This window comes from Staurois parvus, unplaced genomic scaffold (genome assembly GCF_062004578.1).
Source record: "Staurois parvus isolate SC_StPar_1 unplaced genomic scaffold, SC_StPar_1.0 ptg000512l, whole genome shotgun sequence".
In the NCBI taxonomy this organism is placed as follows: Eukaryota; Metazoa; Chordata; class Amphibia; order Anura; family Ranidae; genus Staurois; species Staurois parvus.
In genome coordinates, this window is record NW_028318308.1 from 1276411 (window position 1) to 1288542 (window position 12132).

Consider the following 12132-nt stretch of genomic DNA (forward strand, 5'->3'; position numbering starts at 1 on the left):
CTCCCGCGTGCCCCTGGCAATCTTTTACCAATCACAGCGGCCTTTTACCATGTGATCAGCCATGTCCAATGACACAGCAGATCACCCGCAAATACAGCTGCCAGTTATCGACTGCACTTTCCTCACACTTTCAAAGCATGAGGAAAGTACTGCTGATAACCAGCAATTGTCAGAGGAGGGATCAACACCAATCATCAGGGCAGTGATGATTGGTGCCCAGCAGTGCCACCCACCTGTGCCCATCAATGATCACCAGTGCCCTTCAGTGCTGTCCAGCAGTGCCGCCAGTCAGTGCCATCAGTCAGTGCCACCCATTAGTGCCCATCAGTGCCAGCTCAACAGTGCCGCTTATCAGTGCTGCCTATCAGTGCCGCTTATCAGTGCTGCCTATCAGTGCAGCCTCATCAACGCACATCAGTGAAGGAGAAAAATTAACTGTTTGCAAAATTTTATAATAGAAACAAAGGAAAACCTTTTTTTTTTTCAAATGTTTTGCTTTTTTTTGTTTATAGCGCAAAAAAAAACCCCAGTGGCGAGTAAATACCACCAAAAGAAAGCTCTATTTGTGTGAAAAAAGATAAAAATTTCATATGGGTACAATGTTGCATGACCGCACAATTGTCAAACAAAGTGCGACAGTGCTGAAAGCTGAAAATTGGGCTGGGCAGGAAGGGGGTATAAGTGCCCCGTAGGGAAGGGGTTAAAGATACATCTCCTTACAACCGGGATTTGTAATTCCTGGATCAGGGTCTGTTAGTCCTGAAGCTTCGAAGTGATTGGGTAGGATAAAGCCTCTACCCCTGTGGCCGGGTCTTACCTGACAGAGGCCTTACGCCTGCTGTTCCTTCCTGCTGCCTGGACCCATACTGTGCTGACCATATCTCTGCCTGCTGCCTGTATGGACCCAGGACTTTTTATGGACCATGTTCCTGCCTGCTACCTGAACCAGTACTTTGGCTGTGCTGACCATATCTCTGCCTGCTGCCTGTAATGACCCAGGACTTTTTTGGACTATGTTCCTACCTGCTGCCTGGACACCAAGTCCCAAACTATGTTGCCACTTCTCCCCATGTAGTCTGGGCATCTGGGGGACTCCACGTGACTATCTTTTCCCTCATAAATCTGAAAATGACATGTATAGCCTGTTGCCATATCGCAGGTCTTAATTTTTTTTCCAAAAAAGTTTATTGAAAAAAATACAGATTGACACAAGAAAATGTGCAAGTGAAGTGTACATAAGACATGTGGCAATGCATATATCAAACAAAAGAAAATGAAGTCCAACGCAAGAATGATCAATGTGGATGAACTAGACCACGACAGGGTTGTGCCTGTAATATTCAGGTATTCTTATCAAACGATTGAAATAAAGAGGTGCCGGGCCTCCTATAGTGATGTCTCGAAGTGTGGATCTGTAGAGGAAAGGAGGATGTATATGACGTCTAAGCAGAAGTCAATGCTACAGGTCTGAGATGTTGGAGGTATCTGAGTGTGAATGTGGGAGTAAATTGTCGTGGGAACCGCTAATGGAGAGAGGGAGATGATGCTGTCAGCATACCTAATGTTCTTCTGAATGATTATCTAAAACTTGTACAAGCATATGAGAGGAGAAGAAGAGGAGAAAATAGAAAAGCCAGAAAGAAGGAAAGAGAGAGAGAAAGAGAAAAAAAAAAGAAAGGGGAGGGGGGAGGGGAGGGAAGCACATGGAAAGGTTAAAGTAAGGGAAGGAGTGACTACCAAAATTGTTTTATCATCAATGCAGACAATAGCAGATGCGTTTGGAGTTTAAACTGTCATCAGTGTCAAGTGATTGTGGGTTGAACACAGGGGGGGAGTATGATGACCGCCAACGGGTCAGATGTAACTGAGTAACACCATCAGGAAGTCTAAGTCAATTCAGACAGATTGGTCCATGAGGGATCGATATGCAGGGGTAGTCAGAAAGTGGGTCCAACGGGCCCATATGTGGGAGAATTTTGTAGGGGTGTCGAGTGCAGTCGCAATCAGTTCTTCCATGTCCGCCATTTTACCCACTTGGATAAGCCAATCACATATGGAGGGGGGGGCGTGTGGAGCCCCATAGAACAGGAATACAGAGTCTGGCTGCGTTGACCATATGCATGGCTAATGATTTGAAGTACTGTCCCCTGGGAAGGGAAGAGTGGTGGAGGAGGAATTGAGCCTGAGAGAGAGCTAATGGTAAGGTGGTTACGGACACCACTAGCCTATGGACCTCTTGCTAAAATGGTTGAAGAACCAGGCAAGACCACCAGATGTGGAGAAATGACCCATCTGAAGTCCTGCATTTTCAACAACTGTTGGGAAAGGAGGGGTTGAAAAATGAATTCTCCAGGGGGTTCGGTACCATCTAGAGGCTATTTTGTAGCCGTTTTCCTGTATCGAGACATTGAGGGAACATTTAGGAGAGTACTGAAATACCAGGTCCCAGTCTGAGTCCGATAGGTTAGCTTCATGATCTCTATTCCAGGCCCGACATGAGGGAAGGGAGTTATACTAGGAGGGGGTAGATCTCCGAGATCAGATGTTTTCGTGGTTCAGCCTTCCCGCATATAGATTCAAAAGGAGTAAGAGAACGGCTCCAGTTATGAGGGGGTTTATGTTTAAGCAGATAATGTCTAATCTGGAAATATGCCTAGAAAGGGAATTTGCGGATACCCAGGCTTTCAAGCAGTTCTTGGAGTGTTTTCACTTTGCCTTTGTGGAGAAAATGTTTCACTAAGATCTGTTTATGTGGCCAGTGTTTAAATAAAAAGTCTTTGTGCATTCCGGGGGGGAAGTCAGGGTTGAGGCGGATGGAGGTTAGGGGGTTGGGTGTTTCAGAGATGGATGCAGATTTACAAGCCGAGCGGAAAATTTTTAAAGTAGGCCCCACCAAAGGGTGAGTGAAAAGAACATGGGGCGTGTGCTCCGGTAGAAGCCAAGGGATTGAAGCCAGGGGTAAGGGTGAGCATGCATTTTCTATGAGAGTATAAAAAATACAGTGAGCGCTCCAATAGTCAGCAGCTGAACATTCAAGGAAAACAAATAAAAGTCCCAAAAATATATATAAAGAAAATGCAGCGCTGTGTGATGTTACTATATTGTGGGCAGATATAAATAATAAATGAAACCAAAGCAAATGAATAAATGAATAAATAAATCAATAAATAAATCACAGTCCAGTAATGGTGCTCGCTGATTCCCAGTGCAAAAGTTAGAAATGCGCACTAACCAGAAACGTATTAATAATACGCATGTGTATATGATATCATGGAGATTCCCCTCTCTTTTCTGGTCTGGTAATGGGCAGGATCTGAAGATAGTAGAGATGAAACGCCCTCGTGTGGCGAAATGGAGGTCCAGCAGGTCACAGAAATCCTTACAGAAGTGTGTGAAGTGGAAAATTCCTCCTCTCAAAGGCTGGTACAGGGATCAATCTGGGTCTGCAGAAGCTGAAAAGGCTCATCGCAGAAGACACAGGATAGAACCCATAGTGTAGTAGGTTGATGAAAATGATTTTATTCAAGAAAAACAGGAGTGCTCAGAAAAAAACTCACAATGGTGCCAGGTTTAATCAAATGACTGACCCTTTAAGATTAAAGATGACTGCCGGGCCTCCACGTGGCACCGGCGGCGTAGTGTCAATGGCGTCCTGGGCTCCACTGACGCGTTTCGTGCGCACGCACTTCTTCAGAGGTAGAGCTGAGGGGATGGAGTGGGATGTAACGTTCAGAGGGTGAAGACCAGGATGATGGGAATGGGTGCAACATGAGTGGGAGGCTACCAGTCAGGAAGCATCGCTACACTTTGTATATAAGAAGTGCCAGGGCGCATATAGGACAAATGCGTTACAAAGGACAGCCTATGCTAAGGTGAAATCAAGACTGGTAAGGGACTCATCACTAAGAGTAGAGTGGTGAAGGGCCCTCTCAAATATTACAGGCAAACCGTATCACGAGGCAAAAGTATAACGAGTCAACAATAGCAATACAGGTGAAATCATGACAGAAACAGGCAAAATACTAATAAGCCCCCGGTCAACAAACAGCAACCGTCTAAGCTCCTTAGGATCAAAACCAGTCATTTTACCTAAGAATATAAAAAGGGCTAAATAATATACATAAAGAAAAAAAAAAAAAAACACACAAATATAGTATCTGAAGCCCTCAGGGTAGCAGAGGGGACGAGCATTACCTCTCTCAGATTGGCATAATAGAGGGGACGAGGAGGCGGAGGGAGAATGCGTATGGGGGTGGTCGAAGGCACAAGAACCCTCAGGTTAACCTCGTCAGCCAGGTTAGGAAGTAGAGACGGGCCGGAGAGAAAGACATGACTCCAGTCAGGATGGTCTAGCAAGTGGCGGGGAGAGGTGATGCTCATCCACAAAGCTAAACTCTGTATATAGTAATAGCTGCTACAATCCCCTAAAAGGCTGCTACCTGTCCCAGCATTCAGTATCCTTGTCCCCTCAAACCACCCCCCAGGAGAGATATGGGGCCTCTGTCACATTCCCACATAGAGTATACTTTACGAATTAGGCAGAGGTCTCTTCCGAAGGATCAAGATGGGCCGAGCGTTCCGAAGCATGCAGAGGGTGAGCAGTATACTTCTGAGCAGTCTCATGTGAGCAGCAGGACGTCTTCAGAGATGTGAGGGCGAAGTTCAGGTATTGCAAGGAAGCCGAGGCTGAAGGATGGTGATCGTCCAGGATGCGTTCGGATGGTAAGAGGATATAGGAGGCTGGGAAAAGGTGCGGATCGAGAACCAACTAGAGTCAGAGGACCTGCTGTGGGATGCGGAGTACTTGGTGACGGTAACCGAGGTGGAGCCATGAAACTGTTCCCCATCATGGGAGGTTGAGCCGATTGGAGTGTGGTCAATGCTCGTCAGGCAGGGAAGAAGTGTAGAGGCCCGATAATTGCATACAGGTCAATGACTGTAGGTGAATCCCATGGAGCATTGGCTACAATCTTGGCGGGTAAGCAGTATGTGCTGCAAAGTATAAGTCCAACGAGAATTGATCAGTGAGTGAGTGAATAACTGGAACTCTCGGGGCAAAATGGTGAGAAAATGTGCGAAACAGTGGCAGAACGTAGTCACTCGGCAAAGTGTGCACCGGAAAGTCAGTATTGAGTGAGGATCGTAGACTATTAGATTTTGTGCCGTGGCTTCCTGTGCGCCGGAGAGGCCGTCGGGCTGAAGGTGGCTGTTGCGCCCTGTCACGGAGCTGGTCCTTCCTTCCCCATCCTCCAGGTTTGCCGGCTGCCACCCTTCTGTCCCATCCATGCTGGGACTTCTAGTCCTCTTTGTCCCTGACACAGGCAGACCTCAGCAGCCCCTCACCCCCCTGGCTTTCAGCCTGGCCTCCTGCTGGAGGAATCCACAAACAGGCCATCTCCTCCCTTCCCCCTCATGCATGAATTCCTGGGCAGGTCTGGAGACCTGAGAGACAGGGCCCGTCGCCATGGTAACCCGATAGGAAGTATCCGGTTACCAGCTCTATTCTTAAGGGTGAGCAGGAAAACCTCCATTGTGTTCTCCTGGCTGGGTGTGTGAGGGAAGGCTGGCTGAGGGCCAGCTTCTCTCATCCGAAAATCCCCCGTCCTCCTCCTCATCTCCTGGACTGTCTGTGCTGCCTCGAATCCCTGCACTGTGGAGGGATCTTCTGCTGTCCCCGTGAACCTGCCTGGATCTATTCCCTGCCTGGACTTAACCCCTCGTTCTCTGTGAACCTACCTGGATTTAACCCTTTGTTCTCCGTGAACCTGCCTGGACTTAACCCATCTTTGCCTGGAGCCTCCTGTGTGGACTAACCCTGTGGATTACAATACCCCTGTTGTTCCATATTGCCTTCCAGAGAACTGTACTGTGTTGCTGTGTCTGGTGTGGATCTGTGGACTAAAGGAACTGTTGTCTGTGCCCCAAAAACCTCCCAAATAAAATCACGTTGGGTTCCGTGCAATCTGTCTCTGTGTGCTCTCTGGTTCTCTTGACACGCCCCCTGTGGGGAGTCTCGGAGGAGTCGATGGGGACATCCGACCCCTACGATGAGATTGACCGTGCCAATCCATAGCGCTGTCCTCAGATCCCAAATCCTGAGCTGGTGGCAATCTCATGGAGCTGTACCAATCAGGCAGGTCGATCAGTGGGATGTCCATGGAGGTACAGAAAGATGGCAATTCTTCAGGGATTCGCAAGTTGTAGGAACATCCGTTAGCTTGTACAGGGAGGCAGAAGGGAAACCTCCATCTGTAAGGAATGTTACGTGATCGGAGCGTATCCAAAAGGGGGCATAACCGTTGTCGTAGGGTAATGCTGGAGAAGTCCTGAAATAGTTGTATTTCTGCTCCCCCATATAAAAGATGCCTTCTGTCTCTAGCACATCTGAGGATATCCACTTTGAGCAGAAAACTTACAAGGCAGCAAACGATATACCTGGGTGGGTCTGCGTCTCCCCTCCTAGGGCGGATCGCTCTGTGCACACGTTCTATGTCAATCGGGGTTGCTGGCGGTCGACCGAGGAGGTCATTAAATATGGCCATTACTGCTTTGGGGATATCGGTAGTTTCCACTGATTCTGGGAGACCGCGGATTCTAATGTCATGTCTGCGGCCACGGTTGTCTAAATTCTCAATATGCCTGTAAAATTCCCTGATAGTAGAAGCGTGTATCGCTGATTTTTGCTGTATATCAAGTATGGCGGACCTGTTTTGCCTGGAGGCAGATTCCACCTGATCCAATCATGAACCCATTGCCTGTATATCCTCACGCAAATCACCAAAAATCGTGAACCCATTGCCCGTATATCCTCACGCAAATCACCAAGAGCGGCAGTGAGTGTAGCAGTCAGGGTGGCCTTGATGTTCGTGGCCACAGCCTGAAGATCCCTTAAGGACAGGGACTGGGAGGCAGAAGGGATGTCATGCTGGGGCACTGTGTCCGGAGCAGCGTGCATGGCAGAGCAGGAGGAATTAGCCATGTCAGCGGCTGTAGAAGGAGGGGGGAGGGGGATGCAGAGGGAGAAAGAGATGGCTGCGGCCCCTCTCTTTGCTGCTGGGAGAGGAAGAGCTCCTGTATATGTCTCCCCTGCACACCCTGGCCCCGTGGGGATCGTGATCTGGCACCAGATGATGTCCGGTCCGTCTTCCCCATTGTGAGACAGCCCTCTCTCACCCAGCTCCTCTGCGTGGTGGTGAAGAGGGTTCCGGCCGGGGGGAGCTCTCAAGCTAAGCGGCCATCTTCCAGCCGCGGCAGACCACGCCCCCCCTCATAGGTCTTCTACATATTGACCCCAGATCTGGCACTCTTGTTGGGGAGATTCTGTTTGAATGCAAGGAGGCCAGAAAAATTATTGAGGGACTCATCTAGGCAGAAGTTCTGTTGGGGAGTATAGACATCATAAGGTGATTTACGAGGGGATACAATCAATTTCTGTCTGTTTGTAGCCCAACCTGTCTTTGTTTATCTCTTACCACCAGATCCGGGGAAATAAAGCTCTCCACACAGAAGTGTAAAAGAAGTATTTCTAAAGGTTTAATATAAAGCAAGAGAAAATATACAGAAACACAACAGGTGTTTCTAAACCAGGATAACCAATGAAACATTCTACTCTTCTCAGTTGTCACGTACCTGATGGGAGACTGAATTGACGAGGTCGGCCTCACTTGTGTCGCTAATCCTGAGCCCGCTGAGGTTGGAACAGAGGGCGTCTAAGGACCAGGGGGACAAGAGCGCCAGAGTTTTGCTTGCGGCTCTTGCAGATGATGACCTTGAAAAGCAGGATATTCTCTGATTTGGGTACTGTGGAGATAGACCAGGCAGGTACAGTGGATTGCCAGATGCACAGCAGAGCCAGCTATGTAGCCAGGACACAGGACTGGAACGGAGTCATAGGATAGCCAGGGTTATAACAATCGGGCAGCACGGTACAGGATCAGGAGGAAATGCCAGAGTCAGGAACAGAGCCGAAGTCAGGAACAGGGGGGGCAGGAGAGTACTCGGAATCGGGTCAGGAACAATCACACAGGAAACAAGCAGGACACAGGGGGAGCTGAAGACCAGTCAGCACTGCATCATCCTCAAGGTGCTCTTTAAATAGCCCGCCCAGTGCCGACAGGTGCGCCTGGGTCCTAGTGCCTGCCCGGCATCGTCATTGGTGACAGGCGCGCCTGGGTCCTAGTGCCCGCCTGCCTGTATGCCTTGTCGGGATCCTGCGCATGTGCAGATTCATGTGCTGCGGTGATCTTCTTGTTTCCTTACATTGCCCCCCCCTTATGGGCAGCCTACGGATGCCCACTAGGGCTCGTTTCTCAGGATGACGATGGAGGTAGACTTGAATTATTCGTGGGGCATGGACATTAGTGGATGGTTCCCAGGAGTTATCTTCAGGTCCATAACCCTTCCACTTGATGAGGAACTGGGTCTGTCCACCCCTCTTCCTATAGCTCAAGCTAGCCTCCACTTCGTATTCTTTATTTCCATCCACCAACAGTGGAGCAGGTGCCTCAGAATTCCGGTTGGGGAACCCACTTGGGACATGTGGTTTTAGTAAAGAGCAGTGAAATACCGGGTGGATCTTTAGGTTAGCTGGTAGTTCCAATTCAAATGCTACAGGATTGACCTTTCTCTTGACGGAAAATGGTCCCAGGTATCTCGGACCCAGCTTTTTGGATAGACAATTTAATTTCAGATTAGCTGTGGACAGCCAGACTTTATCCCCTTGTTTAAGTTTCAAGTTGCCCCTTCTCTTTCTATGAAAAAACTTTTTGTTACTCCCTTGGGCCTCAGAAATAGTTTCTTGTAAAATTTTGCTGTTCCTCCTGAGAAACTCCATCCTTTCTTCTACCGCCGGGACAGCGGCCTCCACTGGTATTTCTGGAAGAAAGGAGGGGTGGTATCCGTAGTTAGAGTAAAAGGGGGATTGAGTGGATGGAATTATTATATGCAAACTCTGCTAGAGGAAGGAGTGATGCCCAGTCATCCTGTGAATATGAGAAGAAGCATCGGAGATATTGCTCCAGCGTTTGATTTGTCTCTTCATTTGTCCATTTGTTTGAGGATGATAAGCAGAGGAGAAGTGTAACTCGATCTCTAATGCCTCACACAGAGCCTTCCAAACTTTAGATGTAAATTGTACCCCTCGATCCCATAAAATATTTAAGGGAACACCATGAAGCCTTACAATTTCCCTGATGAAAGCAGAAGCTGTTTCTGTAGTGGAAGGAGTCCCTTTCAAGGGAATGAAGTGGGCCATCTTGGACAAACGATCAACTACCACTAAAATAGTGGTGAACTCCTCAGATGGGGGAGTTCCACAATAAAATCCATGGAGATCATGCTCCAAAGTTTTTCTGGTACAGGCAGGGATTCCAGCAGGCCCCAAGTTTTGGCTTTATCAGACTTATTCCTCAGACAAACTGTGCACAATTTCACATAGTCCTGGCAATCTCTTGCTGCATTAGGCCACCAAAAGGAGTGAGATACTAACTCTGATGTTTTGCAAATTCCAAAGTGACCTGCTAAGGGGTGGTCATGACATCTCTGGAGAATAAGTGCTCAAAGTCCTTTGGGCACAAAGATCTGTCCTTTGTGGAAGTACAGGCCATCCTTAAATTGTAGATTTATAATTGCAGGAGGTGGGAGATTGTCCATGGCTTCTTGTATTTGAGTTACAAGATCCGTTTGCAGAAGTAGAAAGTTCTTGGCTGGCAAGAGTCATTTTGCAGTTCTCAGGTACTCTAGATTTTGTGATCGGTAAAGATGAGAATAGGATGGGCTGCTCCCTCTAGTAAATAGTGCCATTCTTCCAATGTTGCTTTGATGGCTAGTAATTCCCTGTCTCCCACATTGTAATTTCTTTCAGAAATGTTCAATTTCCAGGGGGAAGAAGGCAACAGAATGCAGAAGGGATTTGGGCCCCTGCCTTTGTGACAGGATGGCCCCTACCGCATTTTCTGAAGCATCAACTTTGAGGATGAAGACTAGGGCAGGATCAGGATGTTTCAGGATGGGTGCAGTTGTGAACATGGTTTTTAGCTGTTCAAAGGCTGCTTGGGCCTCAGGAGTCCACTTGAAGGGCACATGTTGCCTAGTGAGCTGTGTCACTGGCGCTAGGATTCCCGAGAAGTCCTTGATAAACTTCCTATAGAAGTTTGTGAAGCCTATAAAGCGCTGCACAGCTTTCCTGTCTTCAGGTATGGGCCATTCCAAGATGGCGGACACCTTCTGAGGGTCCATGGAGATGCCTTCAGGAGTGAGCACCAGCCCGAGGAATTGGATACACTGTTTCTCGAACTCGCATTTTTCAGCTTTTGCATAGAGATGGTGTTGGTGTAGTCTATGCAGTGCCTTTTTTTATATGATCACGATGACTTTCGATGGAACATGAGAAAAACAAGATATTGTCCAGATACACGATTAGAAATATATCCAGGTAGTCCCGAAAAACATTGTTTACCAGGTGTTGGAAGGTTGCTGATGCGTTGCTGAGACCAAAGGGCATTACCAGATACTCAAAGTGCCCAAATCTGGTCCGGAAAGCTGTCTTCCATTCGTCTCCCTCTCGAATTCTCACTAAATTGTAAGCACCCCTCAGATCCAACTTTGAGAAAAAGCATGCTCCTCACAATCTTTGGAACAACTCAGGGATTAGAGGAAGAGGATAACGGTTCTTGACCGTGATTTTGTTCAGGTCCCGATAGTCTATATAGGGTCTCAAGAGGGCCTATGTGGAGGAAGGGTGTTGGCACTCTTCTTATTAACCACATCCAGGTATTTGTGGTAAGCCGTAGGGACAAGCTTCATGGTTTCAGGGTCAGAATGAATGCTTAGGAGATGGGTTGTCCCACCTGTCTCTTTGAGGGTGCAGTGAATCTGAAAATATTCAGAAGGAAAAGAGATCTCTCCGGTCAACCAATTGATGGTTGGGTTATGCGCTTTTAGCCAAGGCATACCGAGGATGATTGGAAAAATTGGGGAAGTGATAATGTCCATACATAAGAATTCTTGGTGTCCCGACTGAGAATAACAAAAGATTGGCAAGGTTTATTTTGTTATCGGACCAGAACTAATACCAGACCCGTCTGCCAGATGAACTGCAAGCCTCTGTGTTTTCATGCGAAGGGAATCTGATTCTGTGTAGTAAAACGAGAATCCATGAAGCAGCTACAGGCACCTGAGTCAATGATAGCCGGGACCGTGATAGTCCTTTCGGCCAGTTGTAATTGCAGCTGGAAGGAGAAGTGCGTTCGGTCAGTACCCTGAGGGTGCATCATGTAGCAGCAGTTTGGAGAAGTTTTGTGAGGTTTGATCAGGCAGGTAGCCACGAAATGTCCCGCTTCACCACAGTAGAGGCAGAGATTGGACTTCTGCTGACGGAGACGTTCTGCTGTGGATAACTGTGGTCTCCAGAAGCTCCTTCTAGCTGGCTTGGTGGGCAACTCAGACGGGACCATATTCATAGCTGGCCCAACCTTAGGGCATAACAGAAGTTTCCCACTGGTCCTTTCATTTAACCTTTCCCGAATCCAACGATAGATATTGATCGTTAGGTCTATCAGACTCTCCAGTCTTGTTGGTACCCCCACTCGGGCCAGTTCATCCTTTAGGGTGTCAGAAAGACCAAGGCGGAACTGATGACAGAGAGCAGACTCGTTCCACTGAGTATCAGAACTCCAGATACGGAAGTCAGTGACATAATCCTCCACAGGCCTTTGGCCTTGTTGTAGTTTGCTGATCATAGACTCTGCAGTTTGGCGCTGGAAGGGGTCTGCATAAACTTGTGCCATTGCTGAAAAGAATGAATCCACAGAGGTTAGGGCTGGATCATGCTGTTCACGGAGATGGTATGCCCAGGACTGGGGTTCCTTTCTCAGAAGGGTGATGACAAACCTCACTTTAGTAATTGGTGAGGAGAAGGTCCTGGGGAGCAGAGAAAAATATAACTCACAGGAGTTATGAAAAGTCCTGAACTGCTGTCTATCTCCAGAAAAGAACTCAGGCGTAGGGACCCGGGGTTCCGGTAGGACAGAGGTCTCAGGGAACATGCTGATCTCGGTTTGAGTGGCTGTACCACAGGTTACTGTGTCTGAGAGGACATTAGGATCGGTTCGCAGTTTGCTCTCCAGGTATTGG